The sequence below is a fragment of the Sciurus vulgaris genome (genome assembly GCF_902686455.1).
Source record: "Sciurus vulgaris genome assembly, chromosome: 1".
Classification (NCBI taxonomy): Eukaryota; Metazoa; Chordata; class Mammalia; order Rodentia; family Sciuridae; genus Sciurus; species Sciurus vulgaris.
This window is the reverse complement of record NC_136461.1, coordinates 164,734,407-164,757,493: the sequence shown is the minus strand read 5'-3', so window position 1 is coordinate 164,757,493 and position 23,087 is coordinate 164,734,407. Positions and strand designations below refer to the sequence as shown.

Below are 23,087 nucleotides of genomic sequence, written 5' to 3'. Positions count from 1 at the left end.
TGAAAGGTAGATATAGTCTATAAACAGCACTGTTGGAGAAGGTCAAATTGTGATTGATATCCCACCCAAAATATGATTCCGCCAGTCAAAGTGATTTAATTTAAGAAATTCTTTCTTTGCTTAGTAAGCTGATCAGTATTCATTACTATATAATCACAAAGGCAATAGGTTGGGATGAAAATAACCCCTGCCAGCAGTTGTCCTGCAAAAAGAAAAAAAAGACTTCGATTCTTCTGTGCAAAGGAAGATGTCATACTTCAGCGTTACTTTTCAGAAGTCTTCTTCTAATTTTCAACCTTTTTCTAAAACTACTCAGATATTACCAATGCCTCATTCCACATCAATGATAAAATTGTGAGATGATTTGTTTTTGGAAATCTCAACTAGTGATAAACCAAGATGACCTACTTTCATTTTTGCATCAAAAACAAGTGCTAAGGAATAGATCCAATGATTTATTTAACAACCTGTAAAAATGGAGTATTGATAGTTTTCAACTTTCAGGAGGAAGGCCTTAAATATAAATTTCCAAGATAAGGATATCACTGGAGAATTCCAATGAATTTGCACAATGGAAGAAAAGTGTGGTGTCACTGCATTATTTAATTGGACCACTAATGCTGCCATATTTAACCAGAATCACATTAGATCCAGGATAATAGATTTCAAGCATTGATATATTCATTGGAATATGATGAAACTTGAATGTATGTGAAAATTTAAACATTTATACCAAGACATGGTTATCTCAACATGATTTCTGTATTCAGGTTACTGTTATTGTCATTCCTAACTTAAGGTCAGGAAACAAAAGTTTCTGCTATAGGGTGCATTTAATGCAACTCACCCTTATATTAGAGAGTGTAGAGAAAAACAAAATTAAACCATATAATTTTATTTTTATTTATTTATTTTTCATAATCACACAAGAGTTTAATAGATTCAACTATTGCCAAGAATAATCTCAGACAGACATTATGGGATATTGTTATACTATTTTTCTAAATTATTGTTGGTATGGAGCACTGTCAGTATACGGTATTAGTGTATTCATTTAATAAGCCTGTTTCTTTTTTATTTATTTATTTTTTGAAATGAGAGCTTTATAGTTATATATAGTAGTTGGATTCATCCTGACAAACTCATACATGCATGGAAATCAATTTTAGTTCATAGATATTTCAGGTTCCCCCTTTATCCCTCCTTTTTTTCTTTCCTATCCTCCTTCCCCTCTCCCACATTCCTTCCTGTACTAGACTTCCTTTTGTTCATCTTTTTATTTATATTTGATTGGTTCTTTCCACCTATGTATAAAAGTGAAATTCCCTGTGGTATATGTGTGTGTATATATATTATACATAACAGGATTTTTAAAGAAATCTTTTGGCATTGCCTCTGCTTACCCATTCATCCACTCTTCCTCTCAGTCTTCTTTTACATTACTGATCTTCCTTTCATCTTTAAGTTGTTCAATCCTTGCCTCCCCCTTTCCTTTATTTTACTCTAGCTTCTTCATTGAGAGAAAACATTTGACCTTTGAGTTTCTGTTATGGCTTATTTCACTTAGCATGATATTCTCCATTTTTCTCCATTTGCCATAATTTCATTTTTTTTTATGGCTAAGTAAATGCCGTGTGTGTGTGTGTGTGTGTGTGTGTGTGTGTGTGTGTGTGTGTCTATGTCTCATAATTTTTTAATCCATTCATCTTTTGACAGGCACCTGGGTTAATTCCATAATTTAGCTATTGTGAATTGTGCAGCAGTGAACATTGAGGTGGCTGTATTGCTGCAGTATTCTGATTTTAGATCTTTTGTGAAAATATAAAGGAGTGGGATAATTGGGTCATATGGTGGTTCCATTTCTCATTTTTGGAGAATTTTTCATACTGCTTTCCAGAATGGTAGTACTAGTCTGCAGTCCCACCAACAATGTAAAGCGTACATAGGTCCTTCCCCTACAACCTTAACAGAATTTATTATGGTTTGTATTATTGAACATTGCCATTCTGACTGGAGTGAGATGAACTCTTAGTGTAGTTTTGATTTGTATTTCCCCAATTGCAAAATATTGAACATTTTTTCATGTATTCATTGCCCTTTTGTGTTTCTTCTTTTGAGAAGTTTCTGTTTAGTTCTTTTGTCCATTTATTGACTGAGTTATTTGGGTTTTTTTTTTTTGGTGTAAAATTTTTTTGAGTTGTTTGCATATTCTGGATATTAATCCCCTATTGGAGGAATAGCTGGCCAAGATTTTCTCCCATTCTGCAGGCTCTCTCTTCATATGTTTAATCATTTCTTTAACTGTGCAGAAGATTTTTTTTGTTTAACAGCATCTCACTTATTTATTCTTAGTTTCATTTCTCATGCTTTGGGATCTTGTTAAGGAAGTCATTGCCAGCACAGGTATGATGGAATGTTGACCCTATGTTTTCTTCTAGCATTTGAAAGTTTTCTGGTTTAATTCCTAAGTCTTTGATCCATTTCAATTTGAGTTTTGTGCAGGGTGAAAGATAGGGGTCTAGTTTCATTTTTCTACATATAGCTATCCAGTTTTCCCAGCACTGTTTGTTAAAAAGGCTCTCTTTCCTTCAAAATTTATTTTTGGCACCTTTATCAAATATCAGATGGCTGTAGAACCATACTGTTTTATTAAATGTGTATTCTTCTTGAAACTTTAGCAGAGTTTTGCAACTTCCGAAAAGACTAAAGGTGTGAGATTTCAAGCCCTTCTGGTAATCTCACAGGAAGTAGAATAACAGTGTTTCTTGTTGCCAAAGATTTTTCTAATTTACTCCCTAGAGAGTATTTCTGGCTTATCAGAAGTAAAGAACAATCTTAGAAGAAAATAGAGTTCCATTTTGTTTGTGGCATAACTGACAGAATCCTTGGGTTCCAGGTCAACCTTTACCTTTTTGGAGAACATTGGGATAAATGTGTTACTTCAGTCTATTTCCTGAGTAACCAGTAAGATTTCTAGTTTTGATTGGTACTCAGAATCAAGGAAGTCTCTGCAGCTGGTTTGGGCAGTACAAATATTTACTTCTTGCCTTGTGATTCCAAAGATCCAATGGTACTTGAAATAACTATAACAAAAAGGATTACAGATTGGGTCAACTTGGAGACTGAGGAGAATTACAATAAAGAGAACAAGGGTCTTGGTGTAATGGCAATATCTAATCATGAACTGAATATTATCTAATTTGTCAAGGTATAAATTCAGGCCTAAACATCCCTATAGTATCATCGATGATCTGGAGCTTCAGCATATCAAGGATGCAAGTTAAGTGTCTTGATCCAAGTGACACATGCTTTTGTGAGATTGCCACTTTTCCTTCAACCCTATGACATCATGGGGAGTGAAAAATATGCACCAAGTGTGGTTCATTATTCTAGCCCTCCACAGAGATGGCCTTGGAGTATAATGGGTAAATAAAACTCCTCCTAGGGACCAATTCCCATAGGGTAATGCAAACTTAAAAATGCCTGGAAATGGGTGCTCACGGTGACTCGCATGACCCAAGTATACCGAGCTTAAGAAACCTCAGTGCTTTATAACATACTGCGAGCATGCCGGACCCTTGTCACAGATGGAGATATTGTCTTTATTATACTGGATGCTAAACTTACCTTTTGCACTGTAGGACACAGTGTCTCTTTCTTAAAAGGCGATTTGCTATGCAGCTATTCTTGAAAAGAGTTAATGTCTCTGCTGAAAGATGTGTGGGAAAGTGAAAGATCCACGGACAAGCTTCTTCCAACCATTACCAATTTCAGTGTTTGGTAAAGGCAAAAACCAAAGGAAATTTAGTGGAAGGAGTTGAACAATTTTCACTTTGTGACTGGTTTGAGAAACAAAGGCTATGGTGAGCATGATTTTTAAATACTTTGTTATGTACATGTTTGAATATATTAACATTCAAACATTTGAATATATTAACATTCTCCCTTTCCCCCTTTCTCTGATATTTCATACAATACGTATTGGTTGTGATTAACATTATTACTCATTGTTTACGTTACAAATTATCTACAAAAGGAGGATTTTACCTGAACTGGAAAACAAATGAACATTACAGAGATAGGATACAGTAAATTTTGAAAATCTTTGTGCTTTTTTTGGGGGGGGGGATTTGGTGTATATTTATTAGTATAAGAGATGGTTACATTGTTAGTTGGAAGTATGTTTTTGATATTATTATTATTGTTGTTGTTTTGAAGGTTAACTGTGGGCCAAAGATTGTGAACGGACACTGAGTATTCAGAGTAAAATCTATCAGATAGTGCTGCTTATTCTCAGTTACACTTCTGATATTTTAAACTCTCTCTGTAGTACAGCAGCATGAAACCTGGAAATGACTATTCCACTAGCAGAGTGCCAGCTAGGTTCTGTCAATGAGAGGCTCAAGCATGGGGTTTGGAAAGCGGAGGAAGAGAAGCTATTGCTGTCCATGGTAGCTCCGGGCAGGTCTTGGGCATCCTCAGATTTTCAGCATGGGACTTTGCTGTAACTTTTGGATATCCTCCTGAGAATCTCTCTCTTTGGTATCACAGCAGCTGATTCCCTTGGTGGAAATTTTCCTCTGCTTTTGACTTCTATTCATTTGAATTTCCTGATTGATTTTCTCATGATGTTTGTTCCTGCTCTATGCTAATGGTTCTGTAGCATTTCTTCTATTAAATCTTTTCGTACCCAAAAGAGCTGGGATGGCTTTTATTTTTCTGACCAAACCCGGATTTATACAGGAAAATGATTCTTTAGAAATAGACACTGACTTTCTTTGAAGATCAACATTTGAAGGATTAAAGTGAATAATCAATCTGTCCAATATATTTAGAGATAAATGCTTAATTTTTCCCCCTTATCTGTGAGACATGTCCATGGAAGGTCATATAACCTTAAGTAATAGCTGACATTCATTTTAGAATTAACCTCAAATCTGCTTTGGAGTGATTGTTAACTTTTTACAACCTGTGCATCAGTTTTCTAATGGTACGGTTATGAAAAAAGTATAATAATTTATATAAAGTACTTAACAAGTAGTTAAGGGCCCGATAAATACTAGATATTGTAGGAGTATAGGACTTATCATGTCAGATGTAGCATGTTATGTTCTGAAAGATGTGATGGAAAAAATATTGATCTCGGATTTGATCTCCCATTTCCCCTGATTCCACTCTCAGAGTTTTAGTGAACACCAGAGTCGGGGGCAGGGGGACAGTTCTTTATCTGCTGCATCAAATCAATTAAATTTTAATGAGGGCTCAATATGGTCTCTATGGTCTCAGGACTTATTTGACAAAGTGATGGCAGGAACAGTTGTCTATCTTGTCTTGGCCTGTGTCCCAAAATATAACAAGCAGCCTGACACATAGACAACTGTCAGTTAAAATAGGATGAATGGAGGGGAAAAGACAGCATTGAATACTGTTGGGGAGGAGCCACAGAATTCAGTGCACACAAAGACACCTTCCATGCGGCCCTTAACTGCACAAGGGAGGCTGTTACTTAGCCATCGTTTAGGGCAGGCAGAACCCAGAGAAAGGGGATTCATTTAGTTTGGGGGTGATCTGGGAAGATTGCAGCAGAAATGAAAGAAGAAAGTTAGCTGTGAAGGGGAAGTTGGATGTGTCAGGCTGAGAATGTCAGGTGGAGGGAAAATCGAGGAGTGTAATTCTGAAACATGAGGGCTGTTAGGACTTAAGGGGCCGATAAATAATGTCCCTTCTCTCCACTACTGATTTTCAGAGTCAGTTGAGAAATTGGGCAGGGTTCACTCTAAGCATGACAATGAACTCTCTTGTTGGAAAGAAATGGTTAAGTAATTACAGTAAAATGCGATGAGTCCTGTTATCGCACATAATCTCGGGCAGTGATTCTCAACGTATGGACTTTGGATAAGCCTTTTCTGACTCGCCTGTGAGTTTTTAGAACTGCGAATTCACATCTCTCTTCAATCGCAATCAGAATCTTGGCAGATAGACAAGCCCTCCAGGTGATTCCTGTACACCAAAGTTTGTGGAACAGTGCACTAGAGGCCCAATCTCAGGTTCCCGAGTTGAGAAGGCCCACTGAAGGAGGCGATACTGAGACTGGGGAGTGATGGCAGCGCTGGGCTGAGGAGTCGAGGCTGGAGGGTTTCAGGCAAAGCGAACTCCACGTGGGAGTCTGGAGAAGAGCGTGGCCTATTCAAAGGCTTAAATTCTTCCAGCAGGGTTGACGTGTGTGCCTTTTGGGGCACTAGATGTGAAGCCCATTTACAAGGAAGCCAGTCTTGGATTCCATTTAAGGAGGAATGACACGAAGGGCAAAGGGGAGCTACCATGGTCTGGATCTTAAATGTCCCTCACAAGCTCAAGTGTCAAAGGCGTGGTTCCCAGCTGGTGGCGCTGCTGGGAGGTGGGGAAACTTCAGGAGGCGGGGCCTCGTTGGAGGAAGTAAGTCATGGGGCTGTGCCTCTGAAGAGTATATTTCGACCCCAGTGCCTTCTTCATGTGACCTCCCTCTCTCTGCTTCCCAGCAACCCTGAAGTGAGCAGCTCAGCTCTACCACGTACTCCCCACCATGATGCTCTGTCTTGCCATAAACTCAGAGCAGAGCAGCCAGCTGACCAAGGACAGAAACCTCTGAACTGTGAGTCAAAATAAATCTTTTCTTCTTTAAGTGGATTTTTTCCAAGTACTTTTTCACAGTGATGGAAAGCTGACTAACACAGGTGGTGAAGGGACCCAAAAGAAAAATGAGCTTCCTGAAATGTAGTCTGGGTATTAGCAGCATCATAGGGTTTCAGTCTCAGGCCAGGCCAGATGACTGCAAAGGAGGTCCGCAGGAGAACGCCAGATTCTTCGTTCATTTGATCAGTACTCATTCAGCATAAGTATGCCGTGCTTGATGTTCTAGGTGCTTGGAATATCATGAAAAAAATAGGGTTGAGCAACAATAAAAATGCAAAATATGCCAGGTGGTGATAAGTGCTGGTAAGAAAAATTAAACCAGGTAGAGTGCATTATGGAGCATGCCTGTAATCCCAGTGACTTGGGAGGCTGAGACAGGAGGATCAGGAGTTTGAAGCCAGCCTCAGTAATTTAGCGAGGCCCTAAGCAACTTAACAAGACTGTCTCAAAATAAAAAGATTTGGGATTGTAGCCCAGTGGTAAAGTGCCTCAATTAAGATAGGTAAGGAAGATAGAGTAATGGGGTGGTATTACATGAGGGTCCTCCTGGAAGGACTGTTTCTGATAAGGAGATATTTGAGTAGATATTTGAAGAAACTGAGAGGGTGTTTTGTAATTATCAGTTCTTTGCAATTTGGTCTTAAAGTCTCCCTTGAGAGTGACTTTAAGTTCTAGTGCTGACCTAGAAAGAAGTTAGGTCTGAACATGTTGGTGGGATGAGACACAGAGGAGACAGAACAGCAAAGCACATGAAAAAGCAGAAGCATTTGTATTAGAGATCCCAGAGAGGAGGGCCAACAGGAAAAGGTAGGGGAGTTGCTTCAGATGTGCATGCTCAGCTGGTGGGTGGAGAGCAAAAGAGGACCTTGTGGGACCACAGCCTTGACTGGGTGTTGCCCAAGCAGTTTCCCCAGGAGAGGTTTCTAATTGGTGGGTTTTAAAGCAAGCAGGCAGGAATTCCAAGGGTCATGCTGTGAGTGAGAACTGGTCACTGCTGCATGTGTGTGCAGTCCCTGAGAGGTGTGGGGAACAAGAGGGGTGAGTCAAGTAGATTATATCGAGCTGTGTCCTAGGGAGGTGGAGGAGGTGGTCCCAAGGGGCAGTGGTCAAAGGCAGTGTCTGGATTGACCACCTTGAGGAACTTCAGGGGCAGAAATGGAAAATGTCAAGGGTGACTGAGACCTATTTCTGGTATGAAAAGTTCAAACATATTCAAAATAAATGCTGAGGGAACTGAAAATTGTAGGAACTCACTACAGAGGGTCAGCCATATAAAGAGCCATTCAAGTAGGAAAAAACAAAAAATAAAAACAACAACAACAAAAAAAACAATTAGAGAGGTCCCTAGGAGGGAGCAGGGAGCATGTTTGTCTAGAATGGAGTGTGGCCAGGAAGGTGACAGGACGTGAGGCCATGAAGAGCACCGGCCCAGATCACTCAGTGACTTCTGCAGAAATGGCCAGAATTTTGCATTCTTTTCAAAAGAGATTGAAAGACGATGGGGGATTTTGAGCAGAGGGATGACATGGTCTTGGTTTGCGATCAAAGTCATGTAAATGTTAGACTGTTGGGGGACACTGGGAATATTTGGGGGTGCTAGCTGTGCACTGGGAGTCAGGCTTAAAGTCTAGTGCAAGTGAAGAGATGATGGCGGTTTGAACAGGGTGGTTGTGGTCACGGTGGTGAGAAGTGGGCCGATTCTCTAGCCGATCCTCATTATTCACAGATTCCACATTTGTGAATCTGCTTCCTTGCTAAAATTTGTTCATAACCCCAAAGTCAATACTTGAAGCACTCTTTCTTGGTGCTCATTTTCAGACATGCACGTGCACAAAGTGGCAAAAGACGTGTGAATTGTCTGCTGTGCGTGTTCCCAGCTGAGTTCCAACATGATGACACTCTGCCTTCTTGTTTCAGGTCTCATTGAAAATGGTTGTCCTCGTGTGCTGTGGCTTTGCTTTTTCACTGATGATTTTGCTGTCTAAAATGGTCCCAAGCTTAGACCCGAAGTGCTGTCTAGCATTTCTAAGTACAAGGAGGCTGTGATGTGACTTTCAGAGAAAATACATGTGTTATATAAACTGTGTTCAGGTGTGAGTTACAGTGTTGCTGGCCATGAGTTCAATTAATTAATCAACTAGATATTCAATTAGGTGTCTTCAAACAGCAACACACATAAAGCAAGGTATGTATGGTCATGGGCAAAAACACTGTGGCCAAGGCACACCAGGTACAAAAACCTTTATTTTCTCTAGGAGCCATGATTCAGTATTAGCTAATTTGGTGTTTGCAGTGATTTTATAGCGGGTAACTACTGTGAAGAGAGACAGGAAATGCTAGAGGTTTGAAGTGGATTGTGTGAGAAAAGAGAACTTTAAGGTATTTGGCTCAAACGACTGCCAGAATGGAGTTCATACTTGTTAACACTGGAGGAGTAGGTGTAGTGGATGAGAGGAAATCAAATTCAATCTCAGACACTCTAAGTTTGTGATGTCTATTAGACAGCTAAATGGAGACATCCAGTAGTCCTTGACACTTGGATCTCCATGAGAGGGTACTGATCCCACATTCCAACTTTGTCAGTGACTTCCACCATGTGCTCTTTCTTCACTAAGCCCCTGGGTTTTCTCCAGAAGGAGTAAATAACCTGTGAATGGATTGAGAAGGAGGTGGGTGAGGAAAAGAAAAAAATCATACCCCTTGTTGCCCTGGTAGGCCTGAGCTACTGGCATGTTTGCAGTTCTGCTTATGGCTCTGACTGTGATGAAAGCTTGTAGTGACTTTTATTATTCATAACTGACAGAAAGCTGTGGATCTGTCTGAGTTTTCATCACAGGGGTAGAGAAGAATGGGCCCACAGCGTGAGTTTCACGAACTCTAGTAAGTACAGCTATGCCCATGACTTCATCTCTCACATGGTGATGTCTTTCAGGTTTACATCTCCAAACAAGATGCTTCCAGTGATATCCAGACCCATGTATCCACCTGTCTGCTTTTTATTTGTATTTGGGTAGCTCAAGCTTCCTCAAATTCACATGTTCAATATTGAATTCATAGTTCCCTTACCACACTCCACCTACCCCCACCAAAAAATAAATTAAAAAAAAAATAAAAACCTGACTCATTTTCAGTATTCCCTATTTCAGTGAATGGCACTACTCTCCATCCACCTGTGTAAGTCAGATGGTTAGACCCTATTCTTGACATCTCCTCACTCTGATATCACCTCCTCAATTACCACAATGAATCCATTACTGTACCTGTGAGATTTCAACTTCCAGGATCTCTTGAATCTGCGCACTTATGTTCAACTCCAATGCCATGACTTTCTGGGAAGTAGCATAGGACATGGGATGTGAACATGAGTCTGCTAGACCACTTGGGCTTGAATTTCTCTCTTGTTGCTTATCTTTGTGACCTTGGAAAGCCACTCAGCATCTCTGAACCTCATTTTCCTCATCTGTAAAGGTAATTACAGTCTCTGAAATGTAGGATTATTGTGAGGCTAACCTCAGATATAATATGTCTGGCACATGCATTCTTTTAAGTCAGCCACTATTAGATTAAGATGCTATTGTTTCTTACCTGGACTACTGTGATATCCTTAGAGCTGGTCTCCCTGCATCCATTTCTGTCCACCTCCAATCCTGCAACCCTAAGGAGGATTATCATTTTAAACTCCAAATATAATTGTGCCATTTTATTTTCTTAAAAGTTTTCAACTGTTGCAAGGATAAAGACCTAAATCCTTAACATAACCTAACAATCTGTGCTTCATTTGGTGCTTGCCTCTTTCTGGTTGTAGCTTTCTGCACTCAGGCCACGCCAACCTCAGGAGTTTCTCAAGTGGTCCTTGCCATCTTGTCTCCACCACTTCCCATGACTCAGTTGTCATAGTCTCTCTGCTCAGATTGTTAGCTCTGTCTGGAATGTTTGTCCACTGTGTCTAATTAATTCTCTTATCTTTCGCATCTCAGACTGAGAATGCCTAATATTACTCTTTTAGCTAGCTGATGTCCTTTATTACATTAAAAAAAAATAGCTCCTTTCTTTCAGAGTATCTGTGCCTCTTTGTTTTCATATATTTCTAACTCTGTAGGTTCATGTCTGATTCCTGGTAGACTCAATAGGAGCAGAGAGCTTTGTCCAGATTGATTTTTTTTTTTTCAGTTCTTAGCAGATAGTACAGGTTTGCACGTACTAAGCAATACATTTTGTCAAATGAATGTGCATGTAAAACACTGTGCTCCATACACATTGGCCATTAATGTAATTGATACTTACTAAGAAGTATGGGGTGACAAGGTCACTCACCAGAAGAAGGCCAACTGGGGCCTGAAGCAGAAACGCAAACAAGGAAGTGGTAGACTCGTTATTATAACCTAGAAGGTCAAAGTCTAATGACCAGAGTAAAGGACCAGCATAAAAGTTCAAAAGGAAGCCTGGACTTGAAGATGAAGCTAGTAGGACCCTGGTTATGATCCTCTTGGTATCTTAGAGGCCCCGTTTTCAATGTTCTTAAGGAGCAGTGGGTAAAGTGGGGAGCTTATTAGACTGGCTTTGCCTAAGATGGTAAGTAATAAGACATGGGACTCTGTTACTAAATATGTAGTCCTGAAGGAAAAGTCTGATCCTTACAGGATTATTATAGTAAAGTGAAAAGACAGGAAAGACAAGGAGGCCACAGTTTCAGATTACATCCTCCATTCCTTTTGTCATTTTTTCTTTTCAAAAGCACAGTTTGCAGGGGAGAAAATATAAACTACACATCTGAAAGCTATTTTTTTAGTCGCTACTCATCATCTATTTTCTTACTATTGTGGTAGCAAAAATTTTCATCCTGCATAAAGTAATATTTTCCCTCAAATGCGAGTATAATACTATTAGAATAGATAACACAGTCTGTTTGAACTTATTACTTGTAATATTATTGATAAATTTTTGTAGTTTCATAAGAGTAAAGGAAAGTCACAAAATCAACCCAGATACTATTCAGGTTACTTTCACATTTTTTACTCATTCCTTAAAAAAAAAGCCCTTACTGGGCACAATCAATGGACTTTTTGGTTTAAGAAATATGGGCTTGGAACTAATTCTTCCAATTATTTCAGAAAGGTACATTGGCCAGCTTTCTCACTTTGGTGCCTACAATTCAGTTTTTTGTTTGTTAATGGGACTTATCCTGTTTTTCTGTTTAAGCTTCCCCCTCCTAATATGTGATCAACTCTTCTGGTGACTTATAATGAAGATTCTGGCTTTCTACCCACCTAGTGTAGCAGTAGGGATATTTCCGAATGTCTAAAATATTTGGGAAGGCAATAACAGAGAAATTAAGACCAAATGAGCCTAATTTAAAAGCCTCAGGTTCTGCTTAAACAACCTTATATATAAATGAAATGAGGTGTTTATACCCATTCAACATGGCTTAACAAGTAAGCTTATATATTAATAATTTATTTCAAATGGTGGGCCATTATATATAAATATACTCTGAAACTTTATGACTCACACAGTATATTATTCTTTGCATTTTAATTTACCAAATGAATTTATGCTTCCTTCTCTGTCCACAAATAAAAATGGATATGGAAAATCAGGCTCATAGAAAAGTGGAAATGGCAGATACTGTAGCCATGAGGTTGCCATAATATTTCTGTGCATGTACTTCATGTTGGGCTTGAAGTTTCTGGCAATCAGAGAAAAAAAGAAAACGACCTTCATTATTGAACAAAGGAAGTATGTGAGTGTATTAGGAGAGATTGTTACCCCAATTTAAAGTTCTTCAATAAATTTCTCATGTGGGGCTTTATTTTCAGGAGGCTGAATTATTTAATGGACAACATCTTAATTCTTAATGTAGAATTAAGTCATGTAGCATGCAGAATAAAATTCAGTGTCTGGTTTGGTATGTTATGTTGTGTATTATATAGTGGATTTGGTGTCAGAGGTCTTACATTTTTTTCAGGACTGAAGTTCATCTGAGCATTTTTACAAAGCATTGCCAAACAAATTAAGATTATAAATTACTTTTAGAAGCAACTCCCTAATTGAGAAGATGCTGTCTTTATTTTTTAAAAAAGTTTTGTTTTTAATTTACACATGGAATTTGTATATATTTGCCAGGTACACTGTGACTTTTCCATAGATGTATACATTATGAGATGATTAAATCAGTATATTTAGCACTTCAAATATTTATCATTTCTTTGCTAGAACATTTAAAATTCTCTCTAGGTATTTTGAAATATACAATATAATATTGTTAGCCCTAGTTGTCTTAGGGCTTACAGTAGTACACCAGAACTCATTTCTATCTAACTGTATTTTTGTATCCATTGACCAATCTTTGCCCATCCCTCTCTCCCCTCTACTCTTCCCAGATGCTGGTAACCACTATTCTACTCTATACTGCAATGAGATCAGCTTTATCAGGTCATGAAATACTGATCTTTCTGTGTTTGTCTTATTTCACTTAACATAATGTTCTCTAGGTTCATCCATGTTGGTGTGAATGACAGCATTTCCTACATTTCCATGACTGATAGCAGTCAACTGTGTATAAATGCCACATTTTCTTTATCCATTAATCTGTTGATGAATGTTTAGGTTGATTCCATGCCTTGGCTATTATACATAATGCCACAATAAACATGAGGATGCAGACATCTCTGGAATATACTGATTTCATTTTCTTTGAAGATATACACTAGTGGGACTGCTGGACTATATGGACTATCACTTAAGAATTTTTTGAGGAACCTCCATATTGTATTCTATAATGACTACACTAATTTATATTCACACCAAGTATGTATAAGACTTGCTATTTTTCTACATTTATGCCAGTTCTTCTAATCATTTTTTAAATAAAAGACAATATATTTAGTGAGATTTTAAATGTTCAAGTAAAACTACTTGTAGTTTTGAGTTGGATTTCACTGATTAGTGATATTGAGCATTTTTCTTATACCTATCCACTATTTGTATGCCTTCATGTGAGATATCTCTTCTTATGTCTTTCCCATTTAAAATCAGAATTTTTTTCCTGTTATTTGAGAGCCTTATATATTCTGTGTACTAACCCTTTGTTAGATAATAGTTTCCAAATATCTTCTCCCATTCTGTAAGTTGTCTCTTTATTTTGTTGATTATTTTTTTTGCTGTGCAGAAACTTTTTCGTTTGATGTAATCCTACTCATCTATTTTACTTTTGTTGCCTGTGTTTTTGAATTCTTATACAAGAAATCTCTTGCCCACACTAAGGTACAGAACATTTATTTCCTGTTTTTTTCTTCTCCCTAGTAGTTTCGGGTCTGACTTTTATGTTTTCAATCCATTTTGAGTTGATGTCTGTGTGTGGTGAGAGATAGGGGTCTAGTTTCATTCTTCTTTATATTAACATACAATTCCCCAGTACCTTTATTGAAGAGACTATTCTTTCCTCAATGGATGTTCTTGGTGCCCTTGTTGAAAATCAGGGGCAGTAAGTTCATGGATAGATTTCTGTGTTCTTTATTTGGCTATGTTGTCTACTTGCATATTTTAAACCAAAATCTTGTAGCTTTCATTACTGTAGCTTTGTGTTATATTTTGAAATCAGGTAGTGTGATGCCTATAGTTTGATTTTTTTTTTTTTTTTTTTTGCTCATGATTGTTCTATTTGGGATCTTTAGTGGTTCCGTATGAATTTTTGGAGGGTTTTCTGCTTCTGTGAAAAATACCATTAGTAGTTTAATAGGGATTGCATTGAAACTACTGATGACTTTAGATAGTATGGATATTTTAACAATATTAATCCCTCTAATCCATTTAAATGGGATATATATGTGTGTGTGTGTGTGTGTGTGTGTGTGTGTGTGTGTGTGTATGAGGGAGGGAGGGAGGGAGAGAGAGAGAGAGAGAGAGAGAGAACTTCAATTCCTTTCCTCAGTGTTTTATAGTGTTTTGCATAAAGCTCTTTTACATCTTTACTTACATTTATTCTGAGGGTGGTTTTTTTTTTGTTATTAAAAATGGTATTGCTTTCTTTATTTCTTTCTTGGATAATTGGCTATTGATGTATAGAAATACTACTGATTATTGTATGTTGATTTTGTATCCTGAAATTTTACTCAATCCACTTATTAGTTTCAAATTTGTTTTTTTGGTAGTGCCATTAGGACTTTCTAGGGATGCAATCATGTGTCTTCAAACAGTAACAGTTTGGTCTAATGCCTAGGTCCTTTATGCACTCTGAGTTGAGTTTTGTGCAGGGTGAGAGGTAGGGGTTAAATTTTATTCTGCTACATATGAGTAACCAGTTTTCCTAGCACCATTTTTTGAAGAGGCTATCTTTCCTCTAATGTATGTGGCACCTTTGTCTAGTATGAGATAACTGTATTTATGTGGGTGTGTGTCTGTGTCTTCTGTTCCATTAGTCTTCACATTTGTTTTGGTGCCAATACCATGCTGTTTTGTTACTATAGCTCTGTAGTTTAATTTAAGGTCTGGTATTGTGATGCCTCCTGCTTCACTTTTCTCACTAAAGATTGATTTAGCTATTCTGGGCCTCTTATTTTCCAAGAATTTCATGACTATTTTTTCTATTACTGTGAGTAAAGTAATATCATTAGAATTTTAATAGGCATTACATTAAATCTGTATAGCACTTTTGGTAGTATGGCCATTTTGACAATATTAATTTTGCCTATCCAAGAACATGGGAGATCTTTCCATCTTCTAAAGTCTTCTTTAATTTCTTTCTTTAGTGTCCTGTAGTTTTCATTGTAGAGCTCTCTCACCTTTTTTGTTAAATAGATTGATTTTTATTTTTTGGCATACTGGGGATTGAACTCAGTAGCACTCAACCACTGAGCCACATCCCCAGCCATATTTTATATTTTATTGAGACAGGGTCTCACTGAGTTGCTTAGTGCCTCACTGTTGCTGAGACTGACTTTGAACTTGCAATCCTCCTGCCTCAGCCTCCCAAACTGCTGGGATTACAGGCATGATTCTTATTAGAAGAAAATGTAGGCCCAACTTTCAATCATGTTGGCTTAGGAACTGACTTGCTCAGCAATTCTCCTAAGGTGTAATAAGTAAAATCAAGAATCAGTAAGTGTGTTGGTATCAAACTAAAAAGTTTCTTCATAGTAAAGGAAATAATTAAAGACTGTGAAGACAGAGCCTACAGAATGGGAGAAAAATCTTCTCTACCTGCACTTCAGATAGAGCATTAATCTCCAGGATATATAAAGAAATCAAAAAATTTAACAGCAGAAACCCAAAATATCCAGTCAATAAATGGGCAAAGGAATTGAAGAGACACTTCACAGAAGAAATATGAATAATCAACAGGTATATGAGAAAATATTCAATACCTCTAGCAATTAGGGAAATGCAAATTAAAACTACACTGAGATTTCACCTCACTCCAGTCAAAATGAAAATTATCAAGACTACAAGTAACAATAAATGTTGACGAGGATGTTGGGAAAAATGTCCAATCATGCATTGCTGGGTGGGACTGCAAATTGGTGCAATCACCCTGGAAAGTAGTACAAGATTCTTCAAAAAACTAGGAATAGATCCACCATTTGATCAGGTTATACCACTCCTTGGTATGTATCCAAAGGAGTTAAATCAGCATATTACAGTGATGCAGCTACATCAACGTTTATAGCAACTCAACTCACAATAGCTAAGCTATGGAACCAAACTAGGTGCCCTTCAACAGATGAATGGATAAAGAAAATGTGGCATACACAATGGTATATTACTCAGCCATAAAAATGATTGACTTTATGACTTTTGCTGGTAAATGGATGGACCTGGAGAATGTCATGCTAAGTGAAATAAGCCAATCCCCCCAAACCAAAGGTTGTATGTTCTAATATATGGACGCTAACACACAACAAGATGAGAGAGTGGAAGAAGAATAGAAGTTCAGAGGATTAGACAAAGGGGAATGAAGGGAAGGGAGACAGGAATAGGAAAGACGGTGAATGAATCTGACATAAGTTTCCTATGTTCATATATGAATACACTACCAGTGAAACTCCATACAATCACAAGAATGGGGTCCTAACTAGAATGAGTTATACACCATGTATGTATAATATGTCAAATGTACCCTACTGTCATGTATATCTCAAAAGAACAAATAACAAACAAACAAGAACGGTTTGACAAAACCCACCTTGGAGGGAAACCTTATTTGAGGCTCAAGGTTTCAGAGGTTTAGTCCATAGATTGCTGTCTTCACTACTCTGAGTCCAAGGTAAGGTAGTGCCTCCTTGGGGAAAGGGCCCAGGGAAGTAAAGCAGCTCATGCTTTACTCAGCTTATGGTGGGGGCAGGAAGTAGAGGGTGGGGAATGGGCTGCAAGGAGGATGTACCCTTCCAGGGTGTGCTCTCAGTGACTCATCTCCTCTAGCCACACCCCACCTGCCTACTGTTACTACCCAGTCAGCCCATTCAAACTAGGAAGGTCTGATTGGGTTACAGTTCTTACAGTGTAATCATTTCACTTCTGAATATTCCTGTATTAACACAGGCGGTCACTTGGTCAAGTGAATGATCTCTTAATGTGCTGTCGAGTTCAGTTTAGGAGTATTCTGTTGAGGATTTTTGCATCTATGTTCATTAGGGATATTGGCCTGTAATGTTCTCTGTCCCTCTCATTCTTTCTTTTGAGTCCTTGTGTGATTTTGAAATCATGATGATATTGGTCTTGTAGAATATATTGGGAAGAATTCCCTTCTCTTTAATTTTTGGGAACAGTTTGAAAAGGTTTACTATTAGTTTTTCTTTACATGTTTGGTGGAATTAACAGTGAAGTCTTTAGATTCTGGGCTTTTCCCTCACTTGTTACTCCTCTTTTCAGATTTTTTTATTTCTGTATTGTTAAATTTTGGTAGATTGTATGTGTTCAAATATTTATCCATTTCTTCTAGGTTTTCTGGTATTTAGCTTTTTACAACCGTCTAGTATGATCTTTTATATTTCTATAGTATCAGTTGTAATGTCTACTTTTTTTCTCATCTGATTTTATTTATTTGAATCTTAATTTTTAATATTGCAAGAAATTTGTTTTTATCTTTTGGAAAAATGTCTTCATTTTTAATTTTTTGTATTTTTCCTTAGTTTCTAATTTCTTTATTGCTGTTTTGATCTTTAATCTTTCCTTACTAGTTTTGGGTTTAGCTTGTTCATTTTTTTAGTCCCTTGAGGTATAATATTAGGTGGTTTATCTGAGATCTTTCTAATTTTTTGATATTGGTGTTTATTGCCATAAACTTTTCTCTTAAACTTTTCTGCTTTTTACTATTTCTGATAGGTTTAGGTATGTTGTATTTTCATTTTCATTTGCCTTAAGAAACATTTCAATTTCTTTTTAATTTCTTCTTTGACCCATTCATTATGAGGGGTATATTGTTTAATTTTTATGTATTTGTATGTCCTTCTGGTATTGTTTTCTAGTTTTATTTCATTGTGTCAGAGAAGATACTTTGTATAATTTCATTTTTTAAAAAATTTATAGAGTTTTGTTTGTGGCTCAACATATGATTTATTCTGGAAAAAGTCTCATTTGCTGCTAAGAACGTGTATTTTGTAGCTTTGGGTGGGATGTTCTGTAAATGTCTGTTTAGGTTCACTTGGTTTGGATTTTTTTTTTCAATTAGTTTTAATTTTTATTTAAAAAATGTTCACAAGTAACTTGGGAAGTGGTTGACTATTTGTTGAATCTTTAAAGAGATGAATGTGCATGCATTACTTTGTTCTCTGTATTTTTCTAAAATATTAAATATTATATATTAAAATATTTTGTGATAGAAAACAAATTAAAAGGAAAAGTAGAATTCAAAATGTGGCATTCTAAATCCTGTTTTAAGCATAACACTTGAATTGAATGTTCAGTCCTATTCTTGAAGCAGTTGTGAAAAATATATTCCAATATTCATCTTTCTATGTTTTGTTTTTTTTCGTATAACTTCTTAGAAAAGTAGGAATACAGCTTGCCACCTTTCCTTGGAACTTCTGCATTTTTCCTTTTTACTTCCTTCCCTTCCCTTTCCCTTCTCTTCTTCCTTTGTCTCCTTCTCCCTCAATTTCTTCTTTCCTCCCTTGCCTTTTCTTAAGGAATAACAATAATCTCCATGCCTAATATTTCCCTAACATTTCTCACAATTTCTAGGTTCACCAGATAAAATATAAGAAACCCAGTTAAACTTGAATTTCAGATAAGTAATAAAAGTAATATAACTATATTCCACACATTGCATGGTATATATAGTAATAATGGCAAGTATTTTTTATTGGAAATTCAAATTATTGGTTCGGAATGTTTTTTAACTTGGATGTTTCTTTGTTGAAATTCTTTCTGGATATTCTGCATTTCTGGAAGTAGAGTGTTAAAATCTCCTACTCTTGTACTGGATTCTATCTCCTTTACATCTATTATTTGCTTTACAAATTTGGATTCTCCAACATTGGGTACGTATATATTTATAATTGTTGCATCCTCTTGATAAATTGACTCCATTATTATAATAACCTTATCCCTGTTTAGAGTTTACATTTTAAAGTTCATTTTTTAAAAATTTGAGTATAGCTACTCCTGTCTTCTTTTGCTTTCCATTTGTATGGAATATAATTTTCCATTCTTTTACTTTCAGTCTGTGTGTGTCATTACAAGTGAAGTGAATTCCTTGTAGACAGTGATACTGTTTTAAGAACTTGGGAAAGACCTTTTTAATGTACAACTGGAACAATTGCCAGATGAGCTGCACTAGTGCTTTCATTTATTAACATTAATTTCTAAGACTCCTTAAAGGAGAACATTTATTAGGAAATGTTTAGGCTAATTAAGGATACTATGTATTTGAAAATTCAGTCAAGTATATTTTTGGTATTTATTAATTTTAATATTTCAGAGTAACATTTGTGCACTATCTCCCACACAAGTAATCTTGCCAAGCTAATATTTACTGCTTATGATGAGGCGTTATCATGTCTTGCATCTTTCAAATATTTTCATTCATATGCTATCTCCCTGGCTGGTTCTTTGATACACCTGTGTACCCTTTATGTCACATAGCAGAAAAGTACTTTGTCATAAACTAGATAAATTAATTGGTAAATGAATAAATGGTATATTTACCATAAAGATGATATCATTCTTCTTTGTGATGGAAATTATAGACATCTACATGGTTATTTTTGGTGCTGGAGTTCAGGATAGCATGCTTTTCATCTCAGTTTTTTTTCCTGCTCAATTATAAATATTCTCTAGGAGCTAGTTCTTTAGGAGTTTTTCTGTTAATCCTCTTGCATAAGTTAGCTAATAATGAAGGCAGAGATTTACATGAATAAAAACTAACTTGACTTAGGTAAAGCACATTTTTATAGTGCTTATCATAAACTAACAATAGCCATCATTCCTTTTCCCTCCAAGTGTATTTTAATTTCAGTGTATTCTCTTAAATACCTGAGTAGCCTTCCTCATCATAAGGAATTACATTATGGTGGATGAATGTTGGACACCAGCGTCTGTATTCTTTGAAAGCCTGTGCCTCCTCTAGGTATGTCACATTTGTTGCCCCTTCTTTATCTGCTCTCAGTTCTAACCTTGACAAGGTTTCTAAGTCAAACAAATGAGTTTCTTCTCAATTTACAAAGTCGACTGCTTTTTGTTGGATAGTGCAGGTAGTCTGTACTATAGAAAGATCACATTCCACCTCTTATCATGATGAATAAGTGTTAAACAGATGCCTAAACATGGTATATGAGCATTAGTTAAAAGCCATACCCAATAGGTAAATCTACATACATGAAGTGTTTATATCAAGAAATCAGTTTTTTTTTTATATATTCACATATAAAATGTTTAGGAGAGTTGCACAGGGACAAAAGAAAACTATATTCTGAATAGAAAACATAATAAAATTAATTTTCCTTCATCTGTTATAAAGTAATGAATTCTAAAGCGATTTCAAAAATATTTCTAAAACTGCTTTCATTGACTTAACAGATGGTTTGTTATTAAAACATTTTCTCTTAAAGATTCTATGAAGTTAAAAACAATGAACTGACTTTATTAGTGTTTCTTTGTACTTAAATAAATTTTATTTTGAAATTGATCCTATCCTTTTTAAGACCTGAACTGATATGGAACTTTGACACACTTATTTTCCTGATCTCAAGCAGCCTCTCACATATGTTTTTCAAATCAACAGGCTTGTTTGCAAAGGGATGTGTTCCATATATGGGTAATTTGTGGACTCCTATATGTATGCAGGTTTAAAAGGATATAAATCGCATAGCTCCTTTTTAAATTCTTGCCAGGATTCATAGAAATGAAGGATGAAGATTGGAAACGATTTCAGTTATGTCAAGAACTCTCATTAGGTATATACATTAAAAAGTAGAGCAATTTAGTACTTGATAAATGGGCTTTCATTGACAGGTTCCATTATGAGGCAGAAACTTGCAATCTGAACCAGCTAACTCTACATGGGATAGTCCCAGGTTGAGTGCATTGGATTAGGCTGTAATTGCAAGGGTGTTTATTAGTTTGTTTTGTGGTGCTGAGGACTGAACCCAGGGCTTTACCCATATAAGGCAAGAGTTTTGCACTAAGTTTCTTCTCTAGTCCTGTAATTGCAAGTTTTAAACATGCATTGATGCTATGATCTTTTGATAGTAAGATATTAAAGATACAAAATCCTATCAACTGTACTGTCTCCCAGATTACGTAAACAATATTTATGATTAGAAAAAAGGGATTTGCTGTTAAGCTTAGATTAATACCTCATTTCCTGATTATATTTATTACAATTGTCAAAGCTTATTATGAGGCAAGAATTCAAATTTATATATTATATAACGACTGGCCTAAGTCTTAGAGAAAGATCATTTCAGATCACATTTAATATGGCTGCAAGCACTTGCCAATGTTTGTACCATTTTTAAGAAGCAAGATTTTACTGAGATAATTAATTTTATGACCTAAGCTTACCAAAATAAAACCTGAGTAGCATTAAACTTTTTAATTCTTTGCCATTGCTCTTAAGATAACTAAACCATTTGCCAACTTTTGCTTTTTAACTGCACACACTGGATATGAAGCAGCCAACTTTTCCATATATCTTGATAACTTACTCAGAAAAATTTAGAATAGCAGGTATTGTAAAATGCTAAAGGTCACCCAGATTTTAAAATCGAATATCACCTTTCTTAAAAATAACTGTTAATAACTGCTGACTCATAGCCTTACTCATCTATCCTTTCCCTCAGACTTTATTAAAAACAACAACGGGTGAGTCAGGAAGAGGGATTTCAAAAAGTGGTAAATTTCCAGGGTGAAGCATCTTTGGAAAACTCATCATTTAACATACTTGCCATTGTTTTTCATAATAATCCTTTTTGATTAGTCTGCCTTCCTTCCTGTAACCTTGGATTTTGAGGACATTTCACTAAATCATCAAGAGCTTCCTACTTTGTCTTTATAGAAGATTTTGCTTCCATATCTTAGACAAATTTTCCTTAAAACATGAGTTTCTTACCTATTCTATGAGAGAGAAGCCTTCATTTTCATATAATCTATTTTGGCAATTCTATTCAGATTTAAATGAACTATTTTTTTCTCTTTCTATACCATTTTGGCTTTCTTTAGAAGTCTTTTAATGTAATTTGGCTAAATTTAAAAATAATTTGCCTCATTACTCTTTCTCAACTTCTAATTAGATAATAATTATCATTTGAAAAACTAATCAGATTATCTGACTAAAAATAATTTATGTCAATGTGTAGTCCTTCCATTTCTTTTCAGTCTTAAAAAGGGATCAAGTTTTAATCCTTCAGTTTTCAAATTAAAATCGTTATGGTACCTGGTAACTTTTTTCATCAGAATGGGATATCCAAAATTCTATAATTTTTCTACCTAGGACCCAGGAGAAAGAATGATAACCCTCTTTCTCTTAGTAACTTGTGTTGAGAATTTACTTTGTCAAGGTCATCGTATGCAGCATCTGATATTCGTACACATCCAGGTAGATGCTCTGTGTTCTGCTTTTCTTGTGACGTACTTTGGTATTGAACTTGGCATAATTTTCTGGAACTCCCAGAACTGGAAGTGTGCTGGTAGAATGCTCTACCACCCCTCAAGGTTTTTATCTGTGAGAAAATGAGTTTTTTCCTCCCCAATTTTTTATTTTAGGTTGAAAACAATTCACAATAGAAGGGAATTAGAAAACCATCTGTTTTTACAATTTCTCCAGTGTTCTTTCCAAGTTTATATCTTTAACAAGATATGACTGTCATTAGATATAGTTGACCCAAAAGGCTTGAAGTCTGCTTTGTAACATGCTGGCTGCATCCCGTGTAAAAAGAGTCATTTTGATTCTGGTTAGGTTCTGCTTTTTGCATTCTTCT

The 23,087-nt window shown here is 36.3% G+C and overlaps 1 long non-coding RNA gene across 1 annotated transcript in view; it reads left to right on the top strand.

Moving 5' to 3' along the window:
• Positions 1–23,087, top strand: part of LOC306663595 — a 404,268-nt gene that overhangs the window by 133,670 nt on the left and 247,511 nt on the right. The window contains exon 5 of the long non-coding RNA XR_013764472.1: positions 6,519–6,631. This is a non-coding gene — a long non-coding RNA (uncharacterized lncRNA). The remainder of the gene's footprint in view (positions 1–6,518; positions 6,632–23,087) is intronic.